Here is a 14,777-nt window from a genome sequence, read left to right as displayed (position 1 = left end):
GCTAGAATATTATACACATGTAGATTTCACAAACAAGTTAACCTTATTGACTTTTCTTTATCAGCAATTTCAATTTTCTTTTTTTTTCTTACCTCTCTTTTAGCTTTACTACATTCAGCATTCTTCACGATATTATATTTCTTGCAATTTTAAACAAGAACCATGTAAAACGGAAATGGAAAAAGTAATGAACCTGAAAGCGTGGCAGCACGACCAATGGCGGCAATGGCGTCAGACGCAAGGTGCAAAAGCAATGGCGAACGACGGTTGGGGGCAATGGACGCGCGTAGGTGACGACTACGGACGGACGCCGATTTGGGGCAATGGTCTCGCGACGGCGCCGACAATGGCAGAAGAGGCAAGGCGTGAGGAAGACGAAGAAGAAGAAGGCAATGCTGTAGTGGAAGAAGAAAAATATTGGTTGTTGTGCGCCTAAGGAAGAAGAACTACGGTCACCGACAATGATGGAAGTAGAGAAAGAGTGGAGAAGGGTTTCGTTCGCGGGGGAGAAGATGAACAACGAAAGAGTTTTCACGATTTCTGAAATTTAAATAGGCTATTGCCTCGGTTCTCCACTTAACCGGGGCAATAATACCCTTACTACCTGAGTTCTCCACTTAACCGAGGCGTAAACCCCCTAGAAAATTTTAAAAATACAACTGTTAATAAATATATGCCTTGTTTATCTTTAAAACCAAAACATAAACAACATATTGCTTCGGTTGGCAAGCAACCAATGGCGTAGAGCTTAAGACAAAACGTCTTGAATCAGAGGTTGTTAGTGCATAGAACGTTCCACATACCTTTTGTCAACCTCTACTGCCTCGGTTGGTTAGAGAACTGAGGTAGTAGCCTTATATCAGAAAGGCTATTATGTCAAAAATACTATTTGCAAAAGTGTAGCAGGGTTTTCTGCCTCGGTTGGCCAGAGAACCGAGGCAGTAACCCTATTTCAAAAAGCCTAGCAGGTGAAAAGTTCGCTATGCAGGTGGGTGGCAGGGTTTTCTACCTCCGTTGTTCACAGAACCAAGACAGTAGTCCTCTTTAGGCATCGGTTTCTGTACAACCGAGGCATATACTTTCGCTAAAAGTATGAAAATGTCACTGCGCTTTTATACGCTTCAGTTTCAGTAAAACCGAGGCGTATATAGCGCGTTAAAAAACTTGTTTTTTACTAGTGTAAATTGTGTTAATATTTTATTCATGTACTTATGAAAAAATATAAAATATTTTTCATAACAAATATTGTCAAAGTCTTTTTTATGTGACAAAAAAAATTTCATAATAAGTTACAATAGAACATTCAAATGGTTGTGTTAATGGTACAATTTTACACATTTTACTTAGAAATCCGATATTTATGTGTATCATTCTTTTGTTGAAGGAGGATTAACTCTAGTTATGAAAAAAAAAATTTGAAGGTTGTATCAGTGACAAAGTTGTATGTGTTAATGGTCAAGTAATTGTGATTTTATGTTTGTTGTTAGGATCAGAAAAACTTAATAAGTTTATCTTTCCATTTTTGTTTATGAATTGAGGTTTCTCATGGGTTTAGAATTTGTTATTATTGTTCATGTGACTAGAATGACATTCAAGTGAAAATCTATGAATGATAATAAATTGTTTAAACTTGTGCGATGAAATACCAATGTCATGTATGCCAATATGCATAAGAGTCGTGAATCAAAATTTATAGCAAGATTATCTTCATCTTAACATCTAGGATTAAAAGTTTGTGTTTGTGGGAAAAAAAATTCTTAAGAATAGCACATGAAAAATAAAGGAAGAAAATTTAATATTAGTTTTGAATTTTGAAGATGTGTTTTTCCCGTTGCATCAAGTGTCCCATAGATTCAAAATCTGCTTCAGATAAAGTATCAAGGTAGCACCAAGGAGAAGGAGGGCGAGTTCCAATACGAAACATTTTAGATCAAGACAAAACTCACAAAAAGCATGATTGCGTAAAATCCTAATCATTCAACACATGTACGTTTATTTTAACCCAAAGATACTCAAAAAATACAATACTAAAACACAAGAGAATACCACGGTTCAGAACTCTGACTCTAATACTATATTAAAATATTAAGATAGGAAAAGACGTACTATATAACATTAATTCTTTATTTTGAAAAGTTTAATTATAAAGCATTCGTAAATGAGTGACATAATATATTTTTTTATATAAATACGATATATTAAAAAAGATATACAATAAAAAAAAAGGATTATAAGATATTTTTGAAAGTAATTACTAAGTTTCCTAACAACTATAAAAAAAGTATAATCTATTAAATAGAGACATTATATATGTGAACAGGATAAACAATGTAAAATGAGTATGTGCCAAAACCTCATAAAAATTGTTTGTTTTGGTTGCTTTGTGGCAATGGGATGAGGGCATGTGAGAGATGAATGATAGGTTTAGATTTTGGAGTATCGTTGTTGTGTGAAATAGATGAGGGATACTGATCTATGTAGTCCCGGATGAGGAGATAGAATTTGTAACCTATTATTAGGTTGCACCGCATAATCATTAAATGCAAAACCATCTAAGGTGTTGGATAAATAAATGTATAGCTGTACGATGTTATGTTTTATTGGTAATTTTTAATAATTATTACAAAGAACATTTCAACGTTTTATTATTATATAATTTTCTTATATAAGTAAGGAACAAAGTTTACTTGAAACTTTTATACTGATTATTAAAAAGTTTTGACATCTTTTAAAAACATTTATATTTATAATAAATTTGGAATTAATTATATTTTTTTAGTTTTCAAAATAAATATTTTTCTAAAACGAAGATCAATGAACAATCATGATTTATAGAATTTTTATGAATATTTTGGTTCTGTTAATTTTTTTAATTTAGGGTTTTTTTTACCCTAATCCATATTAATCATGACAAAACTATATAAGAGAAGTCAAACTGACAAATTACAAAATACATTTTCGAAAATGTTTCTGCAACGAGCTATTTTTTCCCGTTTTAATATTTTTCTTTGTATGAAGTATTTTTTTCTCTCTTTTTCCTCTACAACAGTCTCTATGTAACGATAATGGTGATGGAACATTTCTTCTCCTTCTTCTGCAACAGTCTCTGTAACGGTAACAGTTATGAAAATAATAACAGTGACAATGGTAATGTGGTACAATGGTGAAAGATAGTTTAGTTTTTTTACTGTTAGTTAAAGAGGTGCAGTTACTAACTGTGGGGAATGCAGGAAGCAATAACCTCAAACAAGTTACCTGAGGCCCGAGGTTTGATTTGTTATGCTTTGTATTACGAGGCCCAAATATACATTTGTATTCAGTTTTTGCTTCCTGCATATGCATAAATTCTAATTGCAAGTGCATTAAGGGGTGTGTATTACTTTCTTAGGCAAAGTTATACCTTCTTTAAGTCCCATAAAAATATTTTCTTTATAATAAAAACTTTTGTTGCAGGTATGATTCTGGCCACTGGGTTCACCTATGTGTTATCCGATGTTTTTAAGAATCTGACCTCACCTTGCTTGAAGGAGCATCATGGGGAGATTTTCCTTCACTGAGTTTGTGGCAATGTGCACTGCCATATCTCAGATACTATATACAGCTTCCAAGTCCCATGCAAGAAATGAAAAATGAGATGGTAAAACTATATGTAATTGAAAACATTTGATGCAACTTTCAATTCAGAATTGAGATTATTGATATGTACAAGTAATGAATACTTGTGGTATGACTCGATAGCAAAGAAGTGGAAAACAGAGCCTGCTACTTTGTTGCATTCTTGGACTCATGAAATCATTGGCAAGAAGATCAACAAGAGCCCATCATGGTGAAAGATACCCTTTTGAAGTTTGCCTACAACAAACAATAAAAAGTCAATGCTCCTTTATTCTTTTCACTCTTATAAAAGACATGACTCAGATTAAATCAATCACAGATTCATTTGGATACAATACCTGAGATATACAGCTCCCAAGTCCCATGCCTTCAAAGAATTGATAGGAGTAGTCTTATCTGAAGCTCCCAATGAAATTCCAATAATAACAGAGTGAACAATAATTCCCAACTCCAACACCTGTGTAAGAGATCCAAAACCCTTAATCCTAAACCATTATCAAATGAAATGATAAGGGTGAATGAAACTTATATATGTAATACAGCTTTCAATTCAGAATTGATATGAAAAAGTAATGAATACATGTGATATGACTCGATGGCGAAGAAGCTGGGAAGACTGATAGTGGGAGTGATCAGGGCCATGAGCATGGCCATGCGATGCATGCGTATGAAGATCCACATGCCCCTCGTGCCCTGTCTCTTTCTCCACATCTCCACTATCATTCTGTACTTCATTGGAATGGTATTTCTGAAAATAAGCAGTGGCATAAGTATCAACATGAGAGTTCCCATAGCAGTACACATTGCCACGAACCCAGTATAGGGCTGGAAAATCTCCCATGGATGCTCTTTCAAGCAAGGTGAGGTCAGATTCTCAAAAGCATCCGGTAATATGGGATGAATCCAGTGGCTAGAATCACACCGGCAGCAAAAGCTTTTATTAAGAAGAAAACGTTCTTCTCCGGACTTAACGCTGCTATGACTTTGCCAGAACAGGAATACACACTCCAACTGCAGTGGCAATTAAAATTGATACCAAAGCTGCTATTTTGTCTTTTCCTCTGTCACGATTCTTGTCTTCTTCTTCACATGTACAATCAAAAAGATTAGAATAGAAGAAGAAAACCAGAACTGATGGTTTATTTTGAATTTAACCATTGTAGATAAATCTTTAACCAAGAAAAAAAAAAGAGAAAAGTAGAGAGAAGTGAAAAAAAAAAGTTGGAGAAGGATATATATATATATATATATATATATATATATATATATAATAAAGAATTGATTATCTTAATTAATTTTAATTAATGTATAATTTAAAGAATCTGATGGATAAATCTATTAACACAAAAGAGAGAGAAAGACGTAAATAGTGAGATATGTCAACCAATGAAAATAAATCTTTTAGGAATTTAAATGTAAACGCGGAAGAAGAGGAGTATCTCCTTTGTGTGAAAGAGAAGAATAAAAAAATAAGTAGACTTAACAACTGTTTCTGATTTGGTATTTTGAAATCTCCGAAATGTATGACCCATCAAAATAAATATCAAATAACAATGTTGAAAATATCAAGTCTAATCTCATTTTTTTTCTATCCTCAAGTCTAATCTCATTTTTTTTCTATCCTCTAATGCATACGTAACCATTAATAAATAAATTCTTAATCATGTTTTATTTTTATTATTTGACCCTTACATTTTAATATTTTATATGCGGATCATATATTCACTAATGAAAAAATGACATTTTATAACGTACAAAAATTATCTATTATAAAGTAGTTATTAGGGACATAGTTCTGGATCTTATAATAAGTCTGCACAATACGTTATAATATGTGAAATTTATTATAACAAATTTTCATTTGTCCGTTATAATAAGGCGAGAGATATTATAATATAGATTTGTTTTTACATTATAATACATGATCTATTATTACGTATATATTTTTGTACGATATAATATGTATACATTCTTTGTATGTCATAATATATGTTTTTTTTTTAAAATTGATTATTACATTTGACATCCAAGAAAATTATAATAATAATTATTATCTGATCCAATCAATTTATAATCAATATATCTTCAAATAAAAAAATTTAATAAAACTAACAAAATATAATTGATTTCAAACATTACATAGTCTAATAATATTTAATACATCATTTATACATGAAACTATATATTAAATCCAAATATTACGTTAATGTACATAAACTATTAAATTGTAACTAAATTTTTACTAACAGTTAAAATAAAAGAAGTTCAGTTCCTTCTAAGATATTCAATGTCTGTAATTTCTATGGGAAATACATCATTAAAGAATTACAAATAAAATAATAGAGTTAAAATAATATTAATAATATAACAATAAGTATGGTTGAAATTATTAACAGAAGTTAACTCATCATTCTTTGTAAAAATAAGAAAGATTGTCAATAACTACCAAAAACCAAAACCGAATCGATCAAGTTGACCGAATGTGTTAAGTACCTAAAATGTGGATGAATCCCGTGGCTAGAATCACACCGACAGCAAAAGCTTTTACTAGGAAGAAAACGTTCTTCTCCGGACTTAACGCTGCTATGACTTTGTCCAGAAGAGAATATACACTCCAACTGCCAATTAAAATTGATATCAAAGCTGCTATTTTGTACCTTAAAGCTTTTCCTCTGTCACGATTCTTGTCTTCTTCGTCACATGTACATTATGCTGTAACTAAAGTTGGAAGTACAATAAAAAAGATTAGAATAGAAGAAGAGAACAATAACTGATGGTTTATCTTGAATCTAGTACAAGAACCAATGAAAATAAATCTTTTAGGAATTTAAATGTAAAGAGTCTTTCACGGAAGAAGAGGAGTGTCTCCTTTGTGTGAAAGAGGAGAATAAAAAAAAAAAGTAGACTTAAGTCAACTGTTTCTGAATTGATATTTTGAAATCTCCATGTATGATCATCAAAACAAATATCAAATAACAATGTTGAAAATATCAAGTCTAATCTCATTTTTTTTTATCATCTAATGCATGCGTAATAATTAATAAATTTTATATGCGGATCATATATTCACTAATGAAAAAAATGACATTTTAAAAAAAATGACATTTTATAACGTACAAAAATTAAATATTATAAAGTAGTTATTGGACACATACTTCTGGGCGTTATAGTAAGTTTGCGCAATAAGTTATAATATGAGCAATTTATTATGACAAATTCTCATTTGTCCGTTATAATAAGACGAGAGATATTATAATGTAGATTTGTTTTTACATTATAATACATGATCTATTATTACGTATATATTTTTGTACGTTATAATATGTGTTCATTCTTTGTACGTCATAATATATGTTTTTTTTTTTAAATTGAATATTACATTTGACATCCAAGGAAATTATAATAATATTCTTGTATTATTATATGATCCAATCAATTTATAATCAATATATCTTCAAATAAACAAATTTAATGAAACTAATAAAATAGAATTCATTTCAAACATTAAATAGTCTAATAATATTTAATACATCATTTATACATGAAACTATATATTAAATCTAAATATTAGATTAATGTACATACACTATTGAGCCAAATTTCTACTAACACTTAAAATAAAAGAAGTTCAATTTCTTCTAAGGTCTTCAATGACTACAGCTTCTATGAGAGATGGATTATTAAAGAACTACAAATAAAATAATAGAGCTAAAATAATATTAATAATATAGCAATAAGTATGTTTGAAATTATTAACAGAAGTTAAGTGTAAAATAAGAAAGATTCTCAATAACTACCAAAAACCAAAATCAAAATTACCATTTTTCTACTTTACAAATTTTAAAAAATAGAATAGCATATAAAATCTATTGCTAGAATATAAGTTCATTTTCATTTATGTCTTTACTTTTAAAAGAAAAAGGTTTTCATTATATATAAGAAAAACCGAAACGTAAAAAAAAGGATAGATTCTTATGTAGCGAGAATCAATGACTATTCACGATTCGATAATTACATACTGTATCTAAGCTAAGGGAATGTGAGAGTAAAACTTCGTTTGAAACGAAAAATAAAAAGCAACGTGCGGCTTAAAAGACATGATTCAATTAGGGGTGGATTCTGATATCCGCCTTTTTTTCTAGTATTTTAGAAATGAAAAGTTGACTAAAGTTTGTATATCTTTCCCTTCTCTCATCAAACAAATATAAATTAGTTAAATAAAATTAAACTTTTTATAATTGAGTAATTATATTAAATACCTAAAATGTGGATGAATCCCGTGGCTAGAATCACACCGGCAGCAAAAGCCCGGACTTAACGCTGCTATGACTTTGCCCAGAAGAGGAATACACACTCCAACTGCACTGGCAATTAAAATTGATAGTTATTTTGTACCTTAAAAGCTTTTCCTCTGTCACGATTCTTGTCTTCTTCGTCACATGTACTAAAGTTGGAAGTACAATCAAAAAGATTAGAATAGAAGAAAAAAACAATAACTGATGGTTTATCTTGAATCTAGGCATTGTAGATAAATCTTAAAAAAAAAAAAAGAGAAAAGTAGATCGGAGTGAAGAAAAAAAAGTTGGAGAATGATATATATATATATATATATATATATATATATATATATATATATATATATATATATATATATATATAGGAAACTCAAATATAAATTAGTTAAATAAAATTAAACTTTTTATAATTGAGTAATTATATTAAGTATCTAAAATTGGTGGAAAGAGACGAGAACCTCAAAATTAATAGAAAAGGAGTAAGAATAAATAAGTTTTAAATTTCATATGTTTTTGAATCAAAATATAAACTTTAGTGCTGTAGCATGACTTACCATTTATATGTTGGGTTAGAAGTCACTCACAATAGCCGGAAGCCTCTCTAATCCCAATTTAAGTAGGGAATTTTAATGGTAACATTGGATGTGCCATATGTAAGTGCAGGGCCTGCCTTGAGTGAACTTCTTGCTGACTCCAAAGCTCGGGAAGTTTGAAGAGCCATCTCGGCATGTAGTTGTAGACATGTCATAGCCATCTAAACAACAACAAAATCCTTAAACATGGTATAGCCATCTATAGTTAAATAAAAAAAATTATTGGGAACAGGAAAATAACAGAAGTTAAACCAAAAGAATAGGATAAGGGGGCTTTGCAAAGCTCTACAGTAGAACAAAAAAGACTGAGTAAAAATTCCTAGGGATAACAACCTACCTGGATTAGCGATATAACTCTTGACCGATGCTTATCAGTTAATACTTTAAAAGCAAATATATTGTCATGAACAATTAAAATAAATATCAATTGAAGTCCAGAATGAGACCAATATGTAACCTTAGCACCATAAAATAACAGTAGACCAATGCAGAAAAATCTAAATCTTTTCATATGACCAAAGTACCTGCAGATATAATTTAAAAGCTTGTGAGAACTGGCAGAACGAATTTAAACCTCTCGGAACCTTCAAATTTTCTTTTGCTTACCGTATAACATTCTTTATTTGTGTGTAACTCAGTTAAATCAAGGGCCCATGTGCGAATCCATTCAAGACCAGTAGAAATTTCAATATTTCCATCGAGCAAGGCAGATGAAATGGAAGTAGAGTGAAGGGAAACCAATACACATGAGGCAACAAAAAGAACAGCTCTTCTCACATACGCTTCCTGGTGATGACAAACCTCTCTGGATGGATTAAAAAGAAAAGTTGAAAGTTTTCCTACTTTAGCACACAAGAAAAACAATATAGCAAGAGGTATAAACATATACAACTAATAGGACACCAAATTATCAACTCCATTAGCATAAAAACAAGAAACTAATCAGAACATCTTTGTTTAAATTTTTTATTTATATATTCAATGCAACACTTGATTTTTTTTATTTTGAGACATCTGTCTCACCCTTATAACACGAAATTTATGGACTCTCACAATTTGACTCGTAATTTTTAATATTTTGTATGTAGATCAAATATTTTTATCATAATTAATTTGTTATCATTAAATTAAAACAGCGAAGATTAATGTGATATAGATTATCTGACCTATATGAACAGTTGGTATAAATTATCTCATATAGATTTACGATACTAGATATAGATTAAGAGTAGGAATATATATTAAACTGTGTGATCGGCACTTATCAAAATAATATAGAAAAAAAAAATATATATATATATATATATATATATATATATATATATATATTACTAATATAATAAAAATGAATATATAAATATATTGTTTGTGTCGACCGATTATTGTTTAATCTCGGAAGAAAATTACAATCAAAATCAGATAATTATCTATTTAATTTAAAAATTATTATTATTTTAAATAATATTCTTTTATAAAATTAAACTAAAATATATAGTTTTTGAATTTAATTTTATTAAATTTATAAGTAATGAAAAATGTAACATCCCAAATTATATAGAACTATATAATTTAGTAGTTCACATTTTAATATAATAAAACAATTAGAAGAAGACTTGTGGATAAAGTCTTAAGGTTACCGTCATCCCAAAATGGTTATAAATTTAAAATTTTAACACGATAGAGTATTTCAAAATAAGCAGAAGCCTATGGATCCTAACTAGGCTAAGCAGCGGTGTCATCTCCCTCCAAGGCCTGCACCAGAGCACCTCATCTACCTCTGCTCACATCCAAATGGATTATTATTGCAACAGAAAACACACACAAACAAAAGACACACACAAGCATAAGGGTGAGCTAGATATACAAAAATCATGTTATAACAATCCCACACAACATGCAAGTTTAATTCATATATACTAGATCACTTAACACAACTTGTTACACTTTAAACTTCACTCGTCCAGACTTAGAATGATAGTCGAGCTATGGCGGGTCTTGCACTCTTGATGGCTTATGATACTTGGGTTCCCCACCCTACCACACTCACGAGGTTAGCTTGTTCCGAGCCTTGAGGCATACTGGAAGCCCCCAAGACTAAGATCTCCTGCCACTCCTCACCATATGGTTCAATCCTCTCTACGTGAGAAGAAAGCCCATTGGAGTTTCAGGATGACCCCAAGACTGAGCTCCTACTTTCATTCTAAACAACTAAGGGCACCACCATGGATCTTCTCCTTGAAGATCATGGAATTACGTCCATCAACCATACTTTTAAAACCACATACTTTGAATCACCAATCATACCTTTGAATCACACACACTTTCATTTTAACAGTATACAACACGTTTGAATCCCATCATACAATATAATCTGCTCCAACACATACTTCACAAACCATACAACATTCAACTCTATGTGAAACAATATAAAAGAGAAGATAAAGAATAAAACCTTGAACGTTTTGCATAGCGCACACTATTCGCAAAGCGAGACAGGATGATCTTGCCACTAGTACAGGAAGAGGATACGGCACCGGTTAATTTCACTCATAGGCACCGGTTTTTGAACCAAAGCATATTCAGACGAGGCAAAAAGTGGTAGTCTTTTTGCCTCGGTTCTAGACCGGGTTATTTTATCTGTCTTTACTGCCTCGGTTGGTTCCAGACCGGGTTATTTTATCTGTCTTTACTGCCTCGGTTAAAACCTAAACCGAGGTAGTAGGATCTTTTTTTTTGCGTACTTGGATCCTTAAATTATTCCAATTTCAAACCCAGAACCAGACTGAAAAACGTTAAAATTGAAAGAAGTCAAATTACAAAACTCAGTTCATTCATTCTTATACTGTCATGCCAAACAATCCAAAAGTTTCTCCCAATTTCATTTCAAAAATCTAAAACAAACAAGAATTTCTTAACAGAAGCAGCAAAATTACAACATCAATGTCAAAATTCTCTCTACAGAAACAGCAAAATTACATACTCATAAGCAATATTACAACAGAAGAAACTCAGAGATGAAACACAAAGCCAGAGAAGCCAAATTTCTTCCTCTTCGCACATGGTGAAACAGAAAGCAAAGTTTCTCTATTCTTCCCCCAACCGCCGCAGGCCCGCCGTCCCTCCACCTCCTGCCCCGCCACCCCGACGAAGCCTTCATCGGCTTCTGTCCCGCATCCCTCTGCAAACGTCTCGTCCTCCTCGACCCCAACAACAACAACAGCCTCGCCACTGCTCGCAAACCTCCATCCACTGCCGCCGTCGCCCCCTTAAAGCCGTTTTCTGCCCTAGAAACCCTAGAAGAAAAAGGAAACTTATTCTGGACCGATTGATTGGTGTAAATCAAAGTTTAATCGGTGGAAAAAGTTTCTAACGGTGAAAACAAGGTTTTAATCAATGGAATCGAAGGAAAATTGTGAAAAAGAGAAGAAACCCTAACGGAGGGTTTAGATCTGTGAGTGTAGAAGGCTTACCGTGACGATGAAAGGCTTGCGGCCGATGGCGTGGTTGAACGGCGGTTTGCGGCAAGGGATGAACGCGGCTTGCGGCAAGGGTTGAACGGCGGCTTGTGGCGTGCCCTGATGTTGGGGTTTGGTGGAGAAGAGAAACTGGACGCAAGAGGGCGAGAGGGTGAGAGGGAAGAGAGCAGAGGACGAGAGGGTGAGAGCGCAGAGAGCAGAGAGCAGAGGACGAGAGGGCGAGAAGGCGAGAAGGCGAGAGGGCGAGAGTAGAGGGCGAGAGTGCGAGAGGGAAGAGGGAAGAGGGCAGAGTGCGAGAGTGCGAGAGTGCGAGTGCGAGAGAGAAATTTGTGATTTTAACTTAGATATTACCTCGGTCAAATTTAAACCGGTGCCTAAAGCCTTTCAGTCAGAGAACCGGTGCCTAAATCATTTAAATATGCCTCGGTTCGCCTTTTACTCGAGATAGTAAAGTTTATAGGCATCGGTTAATATATAACCGAGGCATATAATCACTTAATATTTACGAAAATGCCACCGCGTTTTTATATGCTTCGGTTTTAGTAGAACCGAGGTGTATATAGCGCGTTAAAAAATGCTTTTTTTACTAGTGTGCACAGCGTACCCCCTAATTTGCATGCGAATTAACTCGCAGAGGTGGAAGAAGAAGATGATGTGTCAAGCAATTTTTTTTTTTAAATTCAAAATTGACACGTCACCATGCCACGTAAGAAAAAAAATGAACAGCTCATCAAGTTTAGTCCAGAGGAGCAGTTTCATCGTTAAATATTTAACGCCGTGACCAAAAAGGATTAAATTGGACACTTTTTTCACAACTTGGGACCACATTGAACTTTTTAAAAAAGGTAGGACGAACTTGAACATTTCCCTTATAAAGAGGGATAAAAAGAGGTATTAAGCCTAAATCATAATGGGTCTAAAAATGGCTTTTAAAGAAACAATTTCTGATTTCATTAACTTAATACTCCATTAAATTTTCAAATAAATTTCCAGGTTCTTACAAAAAATCATAAAAAAAATAAGCAAATGGATACCAAGCACTGTAAACTTGATATAGATGAGAATAATGTAAAGTAAAAGGAAATCAATTGTGGTAGCGAATACGAAAACGACCTCACAACAAAATATATATGTTCAGTGCATGCATGGAAAACTTTTTCAACAACTTACAACAAAATTCACATAAAAATCTTCTAAAAAATTATAGAAATATACATTATGAAATCAAACTTCTCAATATTATCACTCCAGGCGATACTCAACAGATGCAACATTTCCTATTAATATCTTCTCCGTCTAATTTAATATCACACCAAAATTGAAAAAGAAATGCAACTATGCTTCATGATATGCGCATATAAATTTACCTCATAATGTATTTTTCCCTAAATAAAAATAATTACATCTTAAATACCAACAACAAACCACACTATCTCTGGCTGCCTACTCTTGATAAACAAAGAAGTTTAATTTTCAAGGAGGGAAGAAAGCAAGTATCGTAGCCAAGTATTGGCATTTCTATTTCAATAATCATGATGAAAAAAACTTGTTGTTTCAGTATAAAAGTTGAGGCCGAGATATAAACCTAATGAGTCACGTCCTCTCCTCCTAGGATGTTGTTATCTTCACGTCGACACTCCGACGCTCAAGTCAGAAAAAGGAAATCGAAGAACTCTTTCAGTTCAACAATAGAAGAAAATAATAATAATTTTCTCTCCGGGAAAAACGTACCTTTTCTCCTCTTTGCTTTTCATATTTAACCTAATGATAAAATAAACTGTTTACCTAAAAATCCGGTTGGTTAGAGAACTTGACCATTTAGAAAACACAACCGTTAGGTCGTGCCTGATACTGTTTATTCTTTAGTTTATTAAGATTAATATGTCCATATTGACTAAAATTGACCGGACATCTTTCCTCTGGCATTTGACTGGATTGTCGAGACTTCGCGGGCCAATCGCCAATTGTCGAGACTTCGCGGGCCAATCGCCAACCGTTTAGTGCAATCGACATATACGTACTATGTTATAATACGGTCGTTTAATGGTGTCTTGCGGGCCAATCGCCAACCGTTTAATGCAATCGACATATGCATACGATCGCTAAGATGGCTTGACATTGTGTGTTTTATTTTATTTTTAATGGTCGCTTGGGTTATCATCAGTCGATAGTCGATTAACTCAGATATCCTACTATACACTTGCAATCAATGTATTTATGAAAAATGATTGTTAGGAACACAAAATAGAAATTTAACCTGATTTCCACGAATTCCTTTTTCAAATTGTGAAAATTACGTCCTGAAATCCACTTATAATACCTACATGAGGGTATATACATCAACAGAAATTAAGAAAGTGAACTTACAAAAACATTTTTTTCAATTCAGAACACTAGTGCAAAAAGGGGCATAGACGTCCGTTCTTTAGGCCTTTTAACGTCCGACCTCCAACGGACGTCTATGCGGGTGACGTCTATGTAGACGTCCGTTGTGTCAGCCCGGACGTCTATATAGACGTCCGCTGTGTCAGGCCGGACGTCTATATGGACGTCCGCTGTGTCCGGCCGGACGTCTATATGGACGTCTGCTGTGTCAGACCGGATGTCTATATAGACGTCCGCTGTGACCTCTCGGACGTCTATATACTACTGCAGAAAGGGCTTTATTAGACGGCTTATTTAGGGTTATTTAGGATTACGGGTTAGGGTTATTTAGGATTACGGGTTTGAACGTTTGTTTGTGCACTGCAACACGTCTGAAGAACAGATTCAGAACGAAAATGGAAGAAGATGGAGGA

At 33.0% G+C, this 14,777-nt stretch overlaps 1 pseudogene; it reads right to left on the bottom strand.

Moving 5' to 3' along the window:
• Window positions 1-3,052: 3,052 nt before the first annotated feature.
• On the bottom strand, window positions 3,053-8,631 carry LOC108336784 (zinc transporter 1-like; annotated as a pseudogene).
• Between the last annotated feature and the right edge of the window lie 6,146 nt (window positions 8,632-14,777).

Source organism: Vigna angularis, chromosome 9 (assembly GCF_016808095.1).
Source record: "Vigna angularis cultivar LongXiaoDou No.4 chromosome 9, ASM1680809v1, whole genome shotgun sequence".
NCBI classification, from domain to species: Eukaryota; Viridiplantae; Streptophyta; class Magnoliopsida; order Fabales; family Fabaceae; genus Vigna; species Vigna angularis.
Note: the sequence above shows the minus strand (reverse complement) of the source record. Positions and strands in the feature narration are given on the sequence as shown.